At 39.3% G+C, this 21,611-nt stretch overlaps 1 protein-coding gene across 5 annotated transcripts in view; it reads right to left on the bottom strand.

The window, feature by feature from the left end:
• LOC149148014 (uncharacterized) overlaps nt 1-21,611 on the bottom strand; it is a 66,365-nt gene that overhangs the window by 9,458 nt on the left and 35,296 nt on the right. The window lies entirely within an intron of this gene.

The raw sequence follows: 21,611 nt of genomic DNA, 5'->3' as shown, positions 1-21,611 counted from the left end.
TCCACAGTTTTTTCAGCCATGGTATCCATGCCATCGTAAACCTCTCCTAGGAAAGGTTTCTGTGTCTGCACCTCAGAGAAGATCAAATGCAGGTGATGTGAACTTGAGCAAGAAATCAATCTTGGTCCACCAATCTTCATCAACCAACACCCTCCTCGCCATATTTCCTTCTCTGAATCTGTTTGTCTCCACTCAAGCCCAAGTCGGACCCACCACCATACTCATTAATGTATTTTTAACTTCAACAAGGTGACACAACATGATGAAGTTTGAGGCATACCTTATCTCGGCAACTTTCAACAACTTCAATTTGGAGTATTCTCGATATATCGCTTGAGATTGGTGGTGGTTGGTGATGAATTTTGTAATCTCCCTAGCTTGCCCTGTGACCTCCTTAATCCTTTTTTTTTGCCTCAATCTCTTCTAAAATCATATTCAAATTAAGGGCAATGCAAGGAGTCCAAAATATGTGATTGTATCTCCTCTCAACAATCAAGTCTGCAGCTTTGCAAACAGGTTCATTATCTGTGATAATTTGCACCACATTTTATGGCCCTACTTATTCAATAGCGGAAATTAAAATATAAGCAATGAACTTACTATCCTTTATCTCACCCGAACAATCTTCTGCTTTGATGAACATGACTCCTTTTGATGATGATGCAATGACATTAATCAAAGGTCTGTGTCTTGTATCAGTCCAACCATCTAAGATAATGGAAAGCCCTATATTACCCCATGAGTTACGAATTGGTTTCAAAACATCATCAAGAAGTTGCCCCTCTTTCTTCAGCAAAATTGTTCTGACTTTTCCATAGTTTGGGCCCTACTGTGAGGAGCTTTGCTAATCGCTCTCACCAGATCTTGCCAATATGGGGATCGAACCACATTAAAGGGGATGTCACAATAAAAGATGGCCCTTCCCACTCTTGAGTCAACTTCTTCTCTCCCTTGACTATCAAGCATTTTGAACAATCTGTTGCCTTGAATTGGAGTTGATGGCTTTGCTAACTCTAAACTTCTAGTGGCCTCCTCTTTTTTGCTTCCTGAACAATCATTGACTCAATGCTATCAGACATGCGAGGATTGGTAGTGCCCATGTCCATCTTGCTTCTTTGATCCTTCAACCTTTGAGCATCATCGCTCTCTTTCTTGAATTTAACCCTCACCTCTGCATTTTTGGTATGTGCACACACATCAATACAATTTATTTCTTCATGCAAAATGTGAGCCTTCACTCTTGTGTAAGAGCGCTTGAAGGTCTTTTCATTTTTGCATAAATTACACTTCCATTCCCATGTACCAAAGGAACCCATCTGCTTCACTTTGGTAACATACTTCCATATAGGATAATAATCTCGTTGCTTGGTTTCTTGAGTGGACTTAGGGGCACTTGAAGCACAACTTTGAGAAGCCATGAATGCTTCAAAATTACAATAATACAAAACGAAAAGCTCACCCAATTTAGGGGCACTTGAAACACAACTTTGAGAAGCCATGAATGCTGCAAATTGGGAAATGAAAAATTCACCCAACTAGTTGTTGTCCACACTCTTCCTCTCGCTGCTCATACCCTTCCTCTTGTTGCCCGCGCTCCAAAACACAAATAAACTCCTTGTTGTCGCTATATAAACTCTTCTTGCAAAACAGTGTGTCATAAATGACTGAATGAAGTGTCTTTTTAAAGAAAAGAAGAGGCTCATAGTGTTTCTAGAGAATTCTATTTTTTTCATCTTCTAAAGAATTCCATTTGTAATTTTTTTTATTAAATTTAGCTAACAACCACATAAAAATTGGTTTATTAGTGTTTGGTTGTTAGATGGGGCCCACACTCTTTTTCCACCACTTGAGCTGGCCAAAAAAGGCCAAAAAATTTATTTTTTGTTTTTCGATCGCCGAAACTCGACCTGTAGTGGTCGAAACACCGTCAGTCGTACAGTACAGCGTTTCGAAATCGTGAAACGTCGTATAGTACAGCCAGCGGCGTTTTGGCCCTGTTTCAAGGTCATTTCAACATTTCAGGTCATCCTCGATACACCTATGCCGCCATTTTTGGCATTTTCTGCAACATAGATATGACCCCATATGTAGAATTTCCTTGAAATTATGCCACTGCTATGATGCAATCCTGAAAACAAGTTCGTTGCACCAAGACACAAAATTTCTCTACGTAATATGCAGCGGAATAGGAACATAAATAAAAACACATTCACACACAATAACATAGTAAATTTTCTAGGGAACCCAATTGGGAAAACCCTCTGCTAGCGGTAGAATTTTATTGACAGAATTGAGCAATATAGAATTTGTTACAAAGCAATCTATTTCACTAGAGAACAAACCTATTCTCACTACTAACACCTAGCGGAAACCTACTTGCAATAAACCCCGACCCAACTCCTAAATCCTTGCGTTGTCTGGCTACTATTTCCTAGTGTTAGGCAGCCCCTATTATTTAGGAATTTCCTCCTAAATATCAGCACACTTCTGCAAGGAATTATGTTTGTCAAAAGCTACATAAAGGCCTCACTTTACACACTCTTCCTAGCAACCAACTCCCACACAAACTCATGCTCATAAAAATTATGATACAATTGTGCCTTTCGACCTCCTTATAAGCAATTCGACTCAGCTAAATATAGCAAGTTTATTTTGGGAACTCAAACTTGTGATTGATTAGTTGATTGAGTCTCACTGACTCTTGTAACTCATCCGAGTCTCAATTTAGAACTTGAGACTCTCACTCGTCCTTCTCCAAATTTAGCTCGCACTTGGAGACAAACATAATTGAGTCTCCAAATTCAGCATACAAGTTAATTGCTTCATGACTCATCCTAGTTTCTAGGAACTCATGCATGCTAAGAAAGACTTGAGTGAGGTCTATCTTGACTAAGGCACCAGTTAAAAAGTCCTTTACTCACTACTTTCAACACTCCCTCTTAGCGAGGAAGGGATTTGTACAACTCCCAACTTATCTCTGAAATGAACAAAACTACTTCTTGCCAATGTCTTGGTCAAGATATTTGTTGTCTGCTCCTCTATTGGAATGTAAAGTAGCTTCACTATCCCTTTCTGTACACAATCTCTGAGATGATGATATATGATCTTGATATGCTTTGAGCGATCAGGAAACACTAAATTCTCAGAGAGCTTGATGCAACTCTAATTATCACAATAGGGTCCATCCTATGTCTAAAAAGTCCCACAAGCAACTTCCTCATCCAAATAGCCTCGCATGCTACCAAACTAGCAATCATGTACTCAGCCTCTGTTGGCCTGAGTGCAATTGATCTCTACTTCCTGTTGAATCATGAAACAACGGCTAACTCAATGTTGAAGACGCCACCTGAAGTACTCTTCCCATCTGTGGAGCAACCTACCGAATCTGCATATGTGAAGCCCTCAAGCCTCACTCCATCAACCTGTCTATACCACAATCCATAATTCGTTGTGTTGTTGAGATACCTCAAAACATGCTTCGCAGTAACCCAATGAAATCTGGTCAGTCAACTGACTCAACTAGTTGACTGCAAAACAAATATCAGGTCGTGTGTTGACCAAGTACATTAATGACCCGATGAACTGCTTGTATAATGTAGCATCTACTCGCTTTGCTCTACTAGCATCCACCTTCCACCAGTTTGTGAGAAGAGGCATGGCAATGGGCCTGCAATCTTGCATATGAAATCCCTTTTTCACATGTGCCAAGGAGAAATGCCTAGGAGACACCACCTTGGTACCGTTTTCAACACTCCCTCTTACCGAGGAAGATGTTTCTCACCACTCCCATCTTGTCTCTGAAGAATACATGCTTGCCCCTTGGCAATGACTTGGTGAGAATACCTGCTACTTGTTCATCAGTGGATATATACTCAATTTTCATAGCTCCCCTCTGAACCCAGTCTCTAATGAAGCGGTATTTGATCTCAACATGCTTTGACCAGTGATGAAATATTGGATTCTTATAGAGTTTAATACGACTATGATTATCACAATATATCGTAGTTCGTCTCGGCCTCTAACCAAATAAACCAAATAGCATCTTGCAAAGCCAAAGTGCCTCGCAACTTGCCTTACTAGCTGCCGTATACTCTGCCTCTGCACTACTCAATGTCGTTGACCTTTGTTTCATATTGAACCATGACACAACTGTTGAGCCCAATGAGAAACAAAACCCGGAAGTACTCTTCCTATCACTAGCATTGCTAGCCCAATCTGAGTCTGCGCAACCAATCAATCAGAGTCCATCACACCTGACATAGTCCATACCATAATCCATTGTGCCCTGTAGGTACCTCCATACATGTCTCGCAACCACCCAATGCACTCTCCTGAGCTCCATCATAGATTGACCCAATGTATTGATTTTGAAACAGATATCCAATCTAATGTTGACCATATACATCAAAGAACCGATCAACTAATGATAGAAGGTGGGGTTAACCAACTCAGAATCCGAAGCATGCAACTTCTTCCAATTGGTGATCATAGGAGTAGCCATAAACCTGCAACCCTCCATAGGAAATCTCCTCAAAATATCGCCTACATACCAACCCTGGCCAATGAAGATATGCCCATCCTCCTACCAAACCTCAACCCCAAAAAGTAATACATCAGTCCCATATCGGTCATGTCAAACTCTGAAGCAAGATCTCTCTTGCAATGATGGATGAGTCTGCCCTCTCCTGTAATAAACAATTCATCCACATACAAAACCAAAATGAGTATATCGTCACTAACCATAATGAAATAGAGGGTCGGATCTACATCACTCATATGGAAATCCATCCACTGCGAGTAGGCATTTATCCTCTCGTAGTACGTACAATGCCCTCAGCGCCTGCTTTAATCCATACAAGGCTTTCTTAAGCCTACACACATGAGACTCCCTCCCATGCACCTCAAAGCCCCATGGTTTCTCAATGCACCCCCTCCTGTATAACACAGTTGAGAAAGTCGACCTTCACATCCATCTAGTGAATCCTCCAACCCATCTCAACTACTATAGATATGACTACTCTAATGGAAGTGTAACGAGCAACTAGAGCGAAGGTCTCCTCATAGTCAACTCCCTCTACCTGTGAGAACCCCCACGCCACAAAACGAGCTTTGAACTTCTCCACACTGCCATCCACAACTTGTTTGAACTTATAGAGCCACATAGAAGTCACCACTAGCTTCCCTCAAATCTCGGCACTACTTTCCAGACATCATTCTTCATGATGAAGGCATACTCCTCCACCATGGCATCCCTCCAAATCTGTTGACTAGCAACTTCTTCATAATTAGTTGGCTATGTCTCCACCAGTGCTTTAAGATTCAGCCGGCTCGGAACCGATTCGGCTGAGTTGGTCCGAGTCAAGGCCTCACTGGGTCGACTCGGCTAGTGAACCGGTTCGTCCAGCCGGGTTTTTACCAAGCTGGCTCGGCCAAGTCCGAGCCTACTCGGCTAGGTTGGATGACAGCGGCCCATGAATTAAAAAACAACGATTTTTTTTTGGCTTTTGGAGGACTCCAAGTTTTCACGATGATACTTTAATGGTTTTTTGTCCCTAAATAAGTTTATCTCGCTTGATCTTGAGAGGTTTGTTTAGGTGGTATCACATATGTAGTAGATATTCCTTAAGGGATAGCTTCATTCTTCTTCAAAATCTTCCAATAGGTTCTTTGCCCCTTTCTTAAAGCAAACCTAACTTTGTGGCTCCAACCTTGGCCCTCCAAAGATCAACATCCAGCCTTGAGTTGATTCCACGTGATGCTACACCCCTTAATGAGCCTCCAAATGCTAAAACACTAAACTTAAAAGCTTGGACATTGGACTATTTGATGATATGCCCAAATGGATTGAAGATGCCCCCTGGCTGGCCTTGACCCTATTTTGGTGGATGGTGCCTTCTTCCAAAGCACAAATGAGGATGGTTATCATTGAGATGACTTAGGAGGGCTAGCACATCCGTCTTTGATGCCAATGCTTACCCTTAGGGGTGCCATGTCACTCACATGCTTGAAAAGGGTGACATAAGGTCTCTCTTAGATGACATCATGGTGGAGGATGCACATTTTGAAGATGCACACATGCACTTTGGGACTTTCTTGGAGTGAGGAACACTCTTGGACCCTTGTATTAGTTCCTTGATGACTTACAATCTATTTTGGAGGATAACGCCATTTCTAGCCTCCTTGGTTATGTGTTTTTGTTTTGATCTCTATATCATCATCATGTATGTATTGGACAGTGCACTGGGTGCCATTTTGATATAATGGATATATTCATGAGCCTATTTTGATCATATATTGTCTTCTATCTATATTCTAATGTTGTGTTTGGAAACATGAATGAAAATCTTTAAAATTATGTCTTTTTATAAATAAATAAATATTTAATGTATTTTTTACAACGCCAGAGTCATTGAAATCGAGCCGACCGAGTCGATACCGAGTCGGAGTCGGAGTCGGAGTTTTAAAACATTGGTCTCCACAACATCTGCCACAAAGCCACCCAACCTCTTTGGTGGTCCTCTCTCCCTGACAAACCACTTGGGTTTCCCAACAACCTCTTGAGCCTCCTTCAAGGTCTCCGAAAGCCATCTTGGCTTTCTCTTCCCTGTAGTAGCCTCCTCTGTTTGAATGGGAAAATCCTCAACTGGGCTCTCCTCCTAACGAGGAAGGCTCTGTTATGATCAATGGAGATCCTAGAATCTAAGATCCTGCACCTGACGACCCTGCACCAGATGATCCTGCACTCTGTGAACCTATCACCCCTGAAGAAGGTGAACCTCCTAATCTTGGTGTACCACCTAATGCTCCTAAAACCTATACTGTGACCCCCTACTAAGGAGCCTACTGCTCAACCTGATCAACCTCCTGAGACCTCAGGGCCCTCTCCTCCTCAAATCTCACATCCCGCCTTTGGACAACTTTCCTCTATGCAGGAATATATATACAATAGGCCCTGATGGTCTCACTGTAACCCACAAAATACCCTTCTCTGCAGTGGGTTCCAACTTCGTACTCTTCTCCTTAGGGACGTGTGAATATGTAAGGCACCCAAAGATCCTAATGTTCCCAACCTCCGGCTTCTTGCTAATAAACACCTCTTCATGAGTCTTGCTCCCCAAGACTCTATGTGGGCTCCTATTCTACAAGTACACTGCAGTGTTACATGCCTCAGCCCACAAGAAGAACGGCAATCTTTGGTCATGCAACATGGTTCTAGCTACAACCGCTATGGCCCTATTCTTCCTCTCTGCCACCCCATTCTGCTTGGGGTTACAAGGCACTATGTACTCCCTCTTGATGTCCGCACTCCTACAAAACTCCTGCATCTTCGTAGAGGTATACTTGCCCCCATAATCTGATCTCAACACCTTGATCTTCTTCCCTGTCTTGTTCTCCACAAAAGCCTTAAACTCTTGGAACCTCTTGAAGACTTCATCCTTGGTCTTTAGAAAAAAAAAATCCAGGTCTTCTTGGAGTAGTCATCAATGAAGGCCACATAGTACTCACATCCATTCAATGAGACATGAGACATAGGACTACAAACATCAAAGTGTACCAAGTCAAACATACCAGCGGATTTGTAGTCACTGCTCGGGAAAGGTGTCTTCGTGTACTTTCTCAAAGCACACCCCTTGCATAAATCATGATGCTCAGTGTTGACCTCAGGTAAACTTATAACCATCTCCCTCTACATCCTGAAAGCTCCATGGTGCAAGTGGGTCATCCTCTTGTGCCATAACTCACACAACTAACTACTATTGGTTTGTGCTACCAAGGCTCTAATAGGCTGAAACATAAACCTGCATAGCCTCCCACTATGGACTCCAATAAGTCTAGCATGCTCAACACTAGATCCCCTGGGATATATCAACACTTGTCCTCTCCAAAACAACACCTCATACCCCCTGTCCTCCAAGCTGGAGACTGATATCAAGTTCTTCTTCAGCCCTAGAACATAAAGAACATCTATCACTTTCAGAGGAGGTAATGACTCCCTCTAAAATGATATTGTCCCCACTCCTGCTGCTCTGACGTTGGATTTATCTCCAAGCACAACTCCAAGTCAATGTGCTCATCTGGGAGACTCATGACGTGCTCTCTCACTCTAATCATATGGCAGGATGCTCCACTGTCAACAAACCATGCACAGGAAGATGTAACATGAGTGGCTAAACTCACCACCACAGCAAACTCATCCACCTCTGCTGATAAGGCAAACTCAGTGTCAAATATGGAAGTGAACTCATCCACCTCTGCTGAAGCTGCACCTCCCTGCTTCTTGTTCTTCTTGTTGGGACATTGAATAGCATAGTGACCCATCTTCCCACAAGCAAAGCATTTTACTTTGCTCATGTCCTTCTCCTTCGCCTTCTGCTTCCCCTTCTCTTTCTTTGATCCACTAGAACACCCCTTCTTAGCCTTCTTCTTGCCCTTCGCTGCAAGGGCGACATTCTCCTCCTTACCTCCCCCACCGCTCTGACTGCCCACCTTAGCAATCCCCCTTATCTCCTCCTGGATGAAATCATCCCACATCCTCCTCCAATTTGGAAAGTGCTCTCTGGCCACAATGCCATGTATGAATCCATCCCATTTCTGGGTGTATCTACAGGCACACATTCATATGCAGCTACAGGCACACATTCATAGGCAGAGCTGTGGCACACAAATCAAGGAGGCACATACAATACAGCATCCAAAAAATCGAGAATTCAGCGTGATTTTCGAGGGGTTGAAGTGCTGACAGAGGCACAAAATTTGAGGAGAAATTTCAGGTCTGACGGCACAAAATTTGAGGTAGAAGTGCAGGCCTGACAGCACATTTTTCAGAGCAGAAAAGGGCACAGCCTGTGGCATGAATTTCAGGGGTTGAACAATCAGCCTGTGGCCCAATTTTCAGGGCAGAGAAAAGCTGACTGTCGCATGATTTTCAAGGCTGGAAAGTCTTAACTGTGGCACAATTTCCAAGACAGTAGTGTTGGACAGTGGCACATGTTTCTAGACAGCAACACAACTTTCTAGAAGCTGACCCGAAAAGCAAGGAGGGAGATAAGTACCTCTTTGTGTAAAAGTAGTGGTAGCTTCTAGTGTTTTAATTGCAATTTATATTCTTTGTTAAATCTCAACAAAGAACATGGGGTTTGGGCATTAAACTTGATGTGTTAAACAAATTGAAACCAGGTGGGGCTACAGGACATAAAATTTCTCATAAGTCGCTGAAAATTGGACCTGTGATGATATCTCCTCTCTCCAAAAAATCAAGCCTCGCAGAATTTGTACTTGTCTAGAAAAAGACATGGCTGCATGAACACCTGGAAACCTTGACATCATTGGCCCCATCATCTGATCCCCTCTCTCTCTTGACAGGTTCTTGGGTTAGGTTGTCCACCTTTCCAGTCTTGGACAAACTCACTTACTGTTTTCTATCATTGTACCTTTGTCACGGTTTTATACATATGTTCGGATTTTTTTACTTATGTAGGTTTCTTTCTTTCTATTATTTTTGGCATTTTCTAGGAGTTGTGCTAGCACTCTCATATTGTATTCATACTGGTTGTACTCTTCAGTTCCATTGACCTACTTTTGTAGTAATTTGTGGGACATCAATAAATTTATCTTATCTTATCTTATCACGAGTCTGGATTAAGCCACTGCTTTACCTCTTTAATTGCTTCAAATTGCACCAAAAAGGAAAGTGGATCAAGATATACCCAGAGTAACAAAGTATTATGAAATATTCATAAGATAATTCCCCTATTTAGAAAATAGCACAAAGTATCAAAATACTGCACAAATACAAAAAAATAGGATGAAGCACATTATACAGGTCACTTCCAAATGATGGGGGGTTGCACCCCTGCCCTAGAAAGATAGAGGGGAATGCTTCCACCCAAATACATGCAAAATGCCTTGTACATGCAAACCGATAAAATGTAAGAGGATTAATTTTCCCATGAAGCCCTAGAAAGAGAGAATAATATTAAATTTTTGAACTGACCAATCCTAATCCTCATGCTAGATCATGGCCTGTGTGCTTACACATATAATAATGTAACATTATGGGTGCCTAACAAAATACTCAACCACAAAATTACCTTCTAGGCTTATTAACACATTACATTGACTTGTACGTACCAATTAACAGTTGTGGACCAATAGGACCCAATGAAAGGTTGAATATTGTTCCCTTTTTGTGCCCCTACCACATCATAAATGCTTTACCTATATGATGTGGCAGGGGCACAACAAGGGAACAATGATCAATTTGAACCAATGTTTAGAAGGCGAAATCAGACTCGGATTGGCTATGTGCTCGTGGCACGACAAGAGAACAATGATCAATTTGAACCAATGTTTGTAAGTCGAAATCAGACACAGATTGGATGAGAGTTAGACCAGACTCATATTGAAATCAGATTTGAATCAGTTGAAGGCTAGACCAGACTTGTATTAAAATCGGATCTGAATCAATTAACGACTTGGTTTATGAACCAGTTTACTTAGTACTGCATAAGATATGAAATTAGAAACAAATTATATTCATGTTCAACAATGTTGAACCAGTTGAATTGGGTCCATATCAAACCAGCCAGTTTGGTATGGAACTGAACCAGGCAGTTTGGCATGGAACTGGTTCAAGGGTCAGTTCATCCTCCTTTTTGTTCAAACATCAAACTGCCTGGTTATCAGTTGGGTTTTCAAAACACTGATTTGACCATCACCTTCAAATCAATGACATTTTCTCGCCCCTATTTGATGCCATCCATGTAGTAGGTCCTAATGGACAGACTTAGCAAAAATTGTTTTGCCATTTTTTGGACTAAGATCAATGTTTTACATCAGGTTATAGACTTCAAATTTAAGTCATGACTGTCCATCCGTAAATTCATGACACTAACTTGCAGTCTATAAAGTTATGAGTGGTTGTTGGAATCAACAAGTATGAGCATAGCTCTTCCCTCGAGTATGCATCATTCTCTAAAAGTCTAATAGTCCCAAAATCGTTCAGATCAACTGTAATTAGTCTTTAAGGTTGGCAATTATCCCTTTATCCTCATCTTCCACTTTATCTTGTTGAAATAATTGTGGAAATCCTCAAATCTGGACCTTTATTGACATTAAATAATATTTTAAGCATTATGTAAAACCAGCTTATAGATGCATCTTAACTCCGGATCTATCAAGCGCCAAGAGGGATCAAATCTCTCAAGGTGCAAACCTCTTTTTGAGTGCAAAACTTGAGGAAAGGTTTGCACCTCAAGAGATTTGATCCCTCTAGACGCTTGATATCCAGAGTTAAAATGAATCTAAGTTTGTTTAAAATATTATATATCTTCTTGTCACTGAAACCATTATATTTCTATGATCATTCATGGCCCAAAGGCAAATTACAAAGGAGACTTCACATTTTTAAATAGGCCATATTACATAAGAATACCATTGGCAAAACCATGGGTTGTCAAAACCTGGAGCCCAAAAACTATCCATGGTAAATTCACTCTATGACTTCAATTTTACCTGAACTACCGTAACAATATTATAAACATTAGCTTGTTATAATTTTTTAATTAAAATTTTACTTTTAAATAATATAACCCTTCCAATTTTATTGTTAAATTTTATATTTTAATTATCAAGCCAAAACGAATAATTATTCATTATGATTATTGAATATACTAATTTTATTTTATTTTTGTGTTTACATAACATAACATTACAACATCTCTTCCATACTGGGTTGGAGAGCGCCTCTCAGTGCAATAATAAGACCACCCTAGATCCATCTTAGCAAGCGCCACGAGGGATCAAATCTCTCAAGGTGCAAACCTCCTTTTTGAGTGCAAATCTTGAAGAAAGGCTTGCACCTCAAGAGATTGGATCCCTCTTGGTGTTTCATAGATCCGGAGTTAAGATGGATTTAGGCTGGTTTAATATAATAACATTGGCAAAACCATGGGTTGTCAAAACCTGGAGCCCAAAAACCACCAATGATAGATTGACTCTATGACCACAATTTTGCTCGAACTACCTTCACAATATTTATAAGCATTAGTTTATTATAATTTTTTAATTTTAATTTTATTTTAAATAATTTGAAAAAAAAATTACTGAGTCAAAATTTTTACATAACATGGATGCGACAACTCCGGAAGAAGACTACACTCAAAATTTTTACATAACATAACATAACAGGGCATTACAATATCTCTTCCATACTGGGTTAGAGAGCAACTCTCAGCACAATGAGAGAACTTTTCTTAAAAGGTGTGGACTATGTCTTAGGCCTACGAGTGTTAAGCCATGGGTAGGCAGTTGCTTCACCAGTTGCTATAACAAATACTTAAACAAAGAGATCATCCGGGCTGCTTTATGACCAACCGCCATTGGTAAAGAAAGCAAGTAAGCAATTAATCAAGGGGTCAATTTCTTTTGAAGTAGGGAGGATTTGAAAAGTACCAATCCAAGATATTCAATATTAGATATTTTTGTTATGAAGTTCTATATGCTCATCAATACAAATGGGCATGTTAGTAGATATAGTAAGATGTGTTCCCGAACTCACATAAATCAGTTGATTTGTTAGAAAAAAATAAACTCAAAATACATAGAGTTAGATATGTAGTTTAAATGTCCATGTGAGAAACCCTCATGATGTCAATGGCATCAGATAAGCCTCCCTTCTATACAAACTTATGAAGTCACCTTAATTCCTTGTAAAAGATAAAGTTTGTTTTGGATAAATGATCTACCCCCGCATTACCAAACAAACTAGCACCTTGAACTTAAGGTCTCAAAGATAGGGTACTAGCCTTGTGGAACTAGGAGGTTGGCCACTGCCACATAGGGTACTAGCCTTGTGGAACAATGGGATTGGCCACTATCACCTCACCAACTCTCCTCTACATCTTGGGCTAAGGTAAATGGAATCCTAACCAAGGGGGGTTTTCCTATGGGTCACGAAGCTTAATGTAATGTAGTATGTAGTGGGAACATGAGAAAGCTTAGCATCATAAGCAAAATGGAAAAATGGATTTAGATAGTTGAGGAGTGGTGGATAAAAGGGATATTAATGCCTTCAATTGCTTGGGGAATGGAGTCATGTGAGTAATCTTAGAGAGGGGTGCAAAAGGAATATTTAGAGGTAGCAAGCAATGCTTGATATTCACGACGACGCACATCACTTGTTTAATATACAGGTGTGATGATGGAAAGGGTCCTATAAAAGATCCACTACTCAAAGCAAATTGCAAAGGTGGCCCCTACCAAAGACTATCTACAAACACACCTAATCTAGTGATATAGAATGTGTAATGTTTTCATCTTGAAGGTAAAGGATACAAAAGGGAAATAAGAGGGAGGAAACCATTACCCTATCCCTTTCCATTGTAGCACATGTGCTTCTCTATGGCACTTGAATTGCCTTTGTCATCCATACACCTTACAAACAAATTCCCAATTGTAGCGCATTGAACCAAAATCCATACATAAGGAAATTAACTATACATCACTCTATTACTTAGGCAAAATAAAAGCAAAAATACTCCAATAGCCTTGAGATCATTTTATTTACACCAGAAATTCCCAAGTGAAAAATAGAGCGACCAAACCTTTATAAAATTTTAGCTCAACTCTCCCTTACAATAAATATTATTTTCCTAATGAGACTCTCTAAGGAAGAAAAAAAAAAGTTTAAGATTACCTAAGTGGGTGAATTAGGTCAAAAGCCCACAGAAAAATGCTTGGATACAATGTTCTAGATGATTGTAGTGCCACGCATCTCCTTCTTCCATCATTTTCTTCATACAAAGGCAAAATTTGAGTGCCATATGTCCTCCTCATTTGCAAAAATAGTAATAAAAGGCTTGTTCAAATAGGTAGGGCAAATTTCCAATAGATTTGCATGAATGCCAAGTGTAAAACCCCATGATAAAGACTTCCTAGAAATAACCACCTCCAAACAATAATATTTAGGGGGTCAAAATTCCAAGAAAATGAGCAATTTTCCATGTGTAAAGTTTCATTGATGAGGGTGTTCTAGAAATTTATGCTAATATCAACTACAATGCTTAAGTGTTTTTTCTAGAAGCCCTTTGACCAAGAATTATGATTTGTGTTCACATTTAAGCCTTCACCATGCATGAATTCCCCCTCGAAGAATATGAATTTGTGCCCATTTTGACTAAGTCAACCTTGGAATTCTCACCCTAGAAGTGGTGCCTTTGACACATGCAAACAGATCTTCATCAAATCCATGAGATCTCCTCAAAATGTGTGCATATAGACACTCTTTGACAAAGTCAAACCATCACTAGTCATTTCACATGTGTGCAAGATATGAACAAGTTTATGTAGGAAGTAGATATATCCTCTTAGTGGAGTGCACCACCTAGGGATGTGTGCATGAGTGGATGAGGTGGATGGATGAGATGGAAGGTCAAACCCTAAGGCTAAGGCTCAACTAACTCCTCAAATCTCGTGCTAATGGATAAGGATAAAGCATGAATGAGGTTTAGCACATGTGAACAAGGATAAATTGAGGCTAGGGCGAATTGCCTTTTTGTCATGTGTTTTTGCCTCAACATATGTGCCAAAGGGGGGGGGGGGGGGGGGGGGGGGAGGGAGATGGGAGGTATTAATTTAAGTGTGTACACCATGAATATAGAGATGATTTCCCTAATGAATAATCAAGAATTAGCAATGTTACCAAACACGGAATTGATAATAAATTGGCGAGGGAAAAGAGCAAAGAGTTTTTAGCGGATCAAGAAAAAATCGGTGAATTCAATAAATAAATATATACACATATATTGAATTAACAACCAAAATAAATATAAAAATTAAAAAATTAAAAATTAAAAATAAAAATTAAAATAAAAAATTAAAATTAAAATTAATTAATTAATTAATTAAAATTTATAAAAAAAATAAAAATTAAAAAAAAAATCATTGATATTCAATAAAGCCATGTCCAAACAATGCATAATATCAATAGATGCCCAAAATATCGTTAATGAATAAGTATCTCATATATGTTATGAGTCCAAACATGATCCAAACTTCAAAGCATTGAGTCCCGACTCCTAACCAGTGACTACAAAGCAATGTTTTAAAACTCTGACTCCAACTCAACCGAGGGTCGACTCGGACTCCGACTTCGACTCGGTCAGCTCAATTTCAATGACTTGGTCATTGTAAAAAATACATTAAATTATTTTTTTTATAAAAAAACATAATTTTAAAAATTTTCATTCATGTTTCCAAACACACAGCATTAGAATATAGATATAAGACAACATATGATCAAAGTAGGCTCATGAATATATCCATTATATCAAAATGGCATCCAGTGGACTGTCCAATACATACATGATGATGATATAGAGATCAAAACAAAAACACATTACCAAGGAGGCTAGAAATGGCATTATCCTCCAAGATAGATTGTAAGTCATCAAGGAACTAATACAAGGGTCCAAGAGTGTTCCTCACTCCAAGAAAGTCCCAAAGTGCATGTGTAGATCTTCAAAAGGTGCATCCTCCACCATGATGTCATCTAGGAGAGACCTTATGTCACCCTTTTCAAGCATGTGAGTGACATGGCACCCCTAAGGGTAAGCATTGGCATCAAAGACGGATGTGCTAGCCCTCCTAAGTCATCTCAATGATAACCATCATCATCTGTGCTTTGGAAGAGGACACCATGCACCGAAATAGGGTCAAGGCCAGCCAGGGGGCATCTTCAGTCCATTTGGGCATATCATCAAATAGTCCAACTTCCAAGCTTTTAAGTTTAGTGTTTTAGCATTTGGAGGCTCATCAAGGGGTGTAGCATCACGTGGAATCAACTCAAGGCTCGATGATCATCTTTGGAGGGCCAAGGTTGGGGCCACAAAGTTAGGTTTTCTTTAAGAAAGGGGCAAAGAACCTATTGGAAGGTTTTGAAGAAGAATGAAGCTATCCCTTAAGTAATCTCTACTACATATGTGATACTACCTAAACAAACATCTCAAGATCAAGCGAGATAAACTTATTTAGGGACAAAAAACCATTAAAGTATCATAGTGAAAACTTTGGAGTCCCCCAAAAGCAAGAAAAAATAAAAATCATTTTTTTAGTTCAAGGGTTGCTGTCATCCAACCCGGCCGAGTAGGCTCGGACTCGGCCGAGCCAGCTCGGTAATAACCCAGCTGACCGAACCGGTTCACTGGCTAAGTTGACCCAGTGAGGCCTTGACTCGAACCAACTCGGTCGAGTCGGTTCCGAGCCGGCCGAATCTTAAACCACTGCTACAAAGAACCAGAAGCATCTGCTTATAAAAGTTTACAAAACACTGCATACTAATCTATAAAAAATCAGTAACTAAGACTCTAAGACTCTAAAAGTGAGAACTAGAAGCAATTCCTCCCACTCCTTCGCTTGCTTGACTCTCAAAGTTCTCCAAGTCATTTAGGGTTAAAAGAGGAGCCTCCTCTAATTGGACCCAATCTGATGCATTTGTAGTTTGCAAACTATCTCTTCAAGGTCGATTAGTGAATGATCCAAACCTATCATTATCATGAGACATTGAAATGTGAATCAAAGTTTGAACTTTAAAGTGCAAATCAGAGTATGAAACCTTCAAATTTAGGCTCTCGCCTAGTATTTGCTTATTACAAAGTCGTAGATTGTAATGGGCAAATACAAGGTCATTTAAGCGATTTTGTGTTAATCGATTGCGCTTCTTAGAATGTATTTTCTCAAACATGCCCTAGTTGCGCTCACAACCTGAAGCACTGCAGGATTGGTTTAACATTCGAATGGCGAATCTCTTCAAATCTGGCGTATCTCTTAAAATTAGCAACTAGGACCAAATTCCACTTTGGTCTACTTATTTGAGGAAGATTATTGTGGCATTGAAATCCTCTTTTCGAGAGGTCCAAAATCGACCTATAGATCACTAAATTTGGATAAGGAAAAATATTTATTCATTCAAAAGAAATTTCATAAGGCATGACCTTATCAAGGCCGGAAAAATTGAAAATTAAAACTTTAAATTTCCCTACTAAAATGACCAAGTCGTCCTACACATGAAGGATATAAATAGTCTATTCAAAGCACATCGATATATCATTCTTCTCCTCTCTGAAGTAGCCGCAGAAGAAGAAGATCTCCAGCGAAGGAGATGAGGGCAAGGTTGGCTTCATTCTAGTCATCTTCAAGGGCCGAGTTCCACAGGCTGGAGGCCGAGATTGGTCTGGGCATATTTGTGAATTGTTTTGGGCACTTTTATCTTCATCACAGGTCCGAGTTTGAGCAGAGAGGAATCGCACCTGTTGAGGGTTGTTTTGATGATGGTTTGGGACTATTTGAGGTGGAGTCTTTCTCCTAGAAGCAGGCCGCATTATTCAGGAGCACTTCCAGGAGGGCCGCAGGCCTTATCTTCCTTCTGCTTTGAGGCCGTAAGGAATATTGGAGCGCTGGACCATAGAGGAATGAGGACAGTCTAGCTTGAAGGGAGGCCGCAGCCAAAGAAGGAATCCAAGTGTTGTGGAAAAGGGTTGTAGCAGCTTATCATCAAGCCCTAACCAGATTATCAGAAAGAAGAAGCCTCTACAGCAGTATGACTGGAGGGTACTATTTGTATACTTCAGATTTGCAGCCATCTATTTATCTAAGAAGTAGTGATATTGATCTTCAAAATTGGCAAGTCAAATTTTGACCTTGAATTATTGTACTCTCTCTGCTGAGCATTTGATATTAATAATAAGAAGAATTGATCAAGGGTTTTCCCCATCTTGGGGTTTTTCCCTGGCTTGTGCCATATCCTCGTGTTCTCTTGTCTTGGCTTGCCGCCTTCATTTATTGTTTGTGTTCTTTCTTCAGTTACTGCCAATATGATGACAATTTAAGTGATTGTCAATCAAATAAATTGATAAGTGGGCTATATGAAATGTTGAAGTAACTATCCTAAGCAAAGAGCATGTTAACCAAAATTTAACATGGTATCAGAGCTAGGTAAGGACAAGCCCAAGTAAGAGAAGGAATGCAATCACAAGGAAAGTTATCAAGTTTCCATCAAGCAAGGGACTGTTAGAATTCAAGTTTGGGAATATGTCAGAGCTGGGCTCAATAGCTCATGAAGGCCAAAAATCAAATTTGAAAATACAAACCATGATTGCAAAGTCCTCCTTCAACATTTAATGGAAGCAGCCAGCAAGGAGGCTTGGAGAGCTAATTCAAGACTATTTAGGGCAGCATCTCACTTGCTAGATCAGGCCACAGGTCAAGAGGTAAGTATTGATGGTTTTTCTGTGCTATTTTGTGGACGGTTTGTCTCTGTTTACAAGGCTGCAGGAAGGTGCTGCTACAGTTGTATAAGGAGGAGGATTTGAGAGGACCGAGAGGCCTAGAAGGGACCTCCTGCCCTAGCCGCAGTCATCTCAAGAAACAACGCAGGTAAACGGGGGTGGTTCCTTGTCCTAGAAGGAGATTCTCATTCTGCTCTGGGCCACAGAGAAGGGTTGTTTCTACAGCAGCTTGGGAGGTCTGTTTTGAGGGTATAAAGGCCTAGTTTAGGTCCTCTACCCAGGCCACAGTCATCCTGAGGAACAGTGCAGTTAGAACCAAGTATATTTTCATGTATATGAAGACCTAGACCTTGCTGTAGCAAAACCATGAATTGTAGGAGGCTTGAGGTTCCTCCAGCCCTACCAGCAGTACTTTGAATGCCTAGTAGATCAGAATAGGTGGAAGCACAGTTGGACATAAGATCACAGTGATTTGAAGCAGGGTAAGGGCAGCAAACTACATTAGCAAGAATTGTAGACTTTACAAGGAAGTCTCTCAGATCTACTCTCACAGTGTATTGATACTGCACCTCTGGAATAATTGGATGTTTGTTATATGGCTATGCTCTTGCTCCTGGTATGAATTACCTATAATGTCATATGATCATTGGTATATGCTTCAATATGATTCTTTGCATTATGACATTTGTTCATGACATCAATTTAATATTAACATGTCACTTGCTTCAGTCATATATATGTTATTGTTTCTCATGTAGATCAACATTGGTATGGCTTCCCAATATTGGCAATGATGGGTATCAACCTATTCACGCAGACTTCTTCATTCTTATATGCACTCAGCATCATGTATGGATATCACTGCTCAAATAGCTCCAGTATGGTATTGCTATGTTCTAATTACAGAAGTAGATGCATGACCTCGATTTAACAGTTGTATATATATATCAATCTCACACAAATATGTATGGCATCCCTATGTATGATGGTACAGTATATGAATATGTAGAAGTGCATCCATCAGTTCAGTATATATATATATATATGGCTTCTCTGCTTTATACGTATGGTACCTCTACATTGTTTTTCAATGTATATTCATTGAGTTGGCATTGTATTCAGAGCAGTAAGATCCCCTAAGACCGTATATTCAGGCTACAAAGCTCAAGTTATATGGTATCAGGAATCCTATACAAGAATGATGTCACAGTGATGTAGCTGCAATATCCTCCATCTAAGATATCAATGTTTTTGCTATTATTGATTACTGTTTTGAATGCGCAGTATTGATTTCATTCACAATCGTGTTCCTTCAACAGTGTCAGCACATATATAGATACTCAGTTTGAACTTCTGTTACAAAAAAAATATATATAAATAATGTAAACAATAATAATCATAAATAATTATTAGTTAATTAGTAATTAGGTTGAAGAGGCATGTCTAAATGAGACATGACTCTCCGTGAAGAGACATCTGCTTGATATATAAGCAAGCCTCTCTTCTCATCGTAAATCATTCTTATTCACACATTTAATATATAATATTTGTATCCTCATGGATATCTTTATATTCCAAGTCTTCTGAAGTAAATAATTTGTAGAAGGAACTTTGTGTCCCTCATCCTCTGCCATTCATACATGTTGTTTCCTTCCAGTGTTCTGTGACCATCTCTGACTTGTGCATCCACGCCGCTCACCCATCTATAGTGACTCTCCAATCGCTTCCACTATACTCTACTGCCACAAATGCATATTAAACTCTTATAAAGCTAAGCTTCTTATACACAACAACGTATATGACCAATCGTTATACCACAACGCTCCACCGCCGCTACATATTACTAATGCCATCATGATCATCCACACCATACCCATCATCGACTGTAGCACACCGTCCGTTGTCAACCAATGAACCGTTGCACATTTTAGCACGTCGTTTGTTGTCAGCCAATGAATCGTTGCACAATTTAGCATGCCGTTTGTTGTCAGCCAATGAACCGTTGCACACTTTAGCACACCGTTGTCACTTTAGCTCCCACTCCAAATTTTCGAGGTGCTAATATTGTTGAGAATCTCAAGAGACGTAACCCTTCAATAATAAAACAAATAACTAATTAAGGATACAAGTATTTCATCGGCAAATTACCAAAGCTCATGTCTTTTTGACATCCTATGAGTTGGCTTTAAGATGTTAAAGAAACGATATATTATAAAGAGGAAAGTAATTAATAAACTAGGAAAATTACTATTATAATAATAAAAAAAGGCCTCTTGAATTACAAAAGAAAAAGGTTCGAAGTATTAAAAATAACTTATATATATAAATATTGGAAGTGCCTACTTATAAAATTATAAGGAGGTTTGGAAGCATCCAAGGATTATTCAAAGTTGCGTAATATCATAAATAAAATAAATTATAAAAAAATATAGAAGTAATTATTAAAAAGAGTATATTTTGGAAAAAGGCGAAAAGTATAAAAGAGTCAAAAATCTTAAATTCAACTCAAAAGTCCAATCGAAGTACATCTTGACAAGCACAATGGCATCTAGTTTGAAAATAAAGGAAGGAAGATTTTTTGGAGCATCATGTTGCGCTGCTTCAGTGCTATTCAGAATTAAAGGGACTCTTGCAAGAAAAGATGTTATTATTTCTATTTCTCCCATTGAAAGGAAAAATTATATAAACTCTAACCTTGCTAACCAATTGGTGATTCCAGAGTCAAATATAATAGAGTTTAGACTGGTTGGGTAGAAAACAATATGACAACCGAATTACAATTAAACATTGCCGATTATACTTTTATATCGCAATTCTTTGTTCAATCTCTATGGAACACTCTAGGTGACATTATTTTGGGATCACCATGGATGGGAACCCTAGGTTCCTTCATCCTGAATACGAAGAAGAAGTTTTTGACATTTTCTTACAAAAAGAAAAAATAACGCTCCAAGATGTTACACTAAAACCAAATTCAGTAACGCCAAAAGATATATCAGATATTTCAAAAGTAATTTCTCGAGAAGGTAAAAAAGTATTACAAAATATGCAAAATGAAATTGACAAAATCACTTTTGACAAAAATGAAGAAGTTTCTCGACTTAAAAACCATAGTGAAAAATCACTGACGCAAATTAAGAAAGTTAAGGATGATAAGAAAGCATACAAGTTGGAACAATTCACTCATGAAGAAGTATTGAAATCCACAATCGTAACAGTTCAAGTTGATGACGAAACAACAGATACCGATCCAGTGAATGTCACAACTCAAGAAAAAGACAAGCAAGTTGAAGAAAAGGCGGACTTGGATGTTGCAATTCAGATGAT

The sequence above is a fragment of the Pinus tabuliformis genome, chromosome 9 (genome assembly GCF_031772625.1).
Source record: "Pinus tabuliformis cultivar Carrire ecotype Pingquan chromosome 9, CPIR1, whole genome shotgun sequence".
Taxonomy (NCBI): domain Eukaryota; kingdom Viridiplantae; phylum Streptophyta; class Pinopsida; order Pinales; family Pinaceae; genus Pinus; species Pinus tabuliformis.
This window is presented reverse-complemented; position numbering and strand designations above follow the sequence as displayed.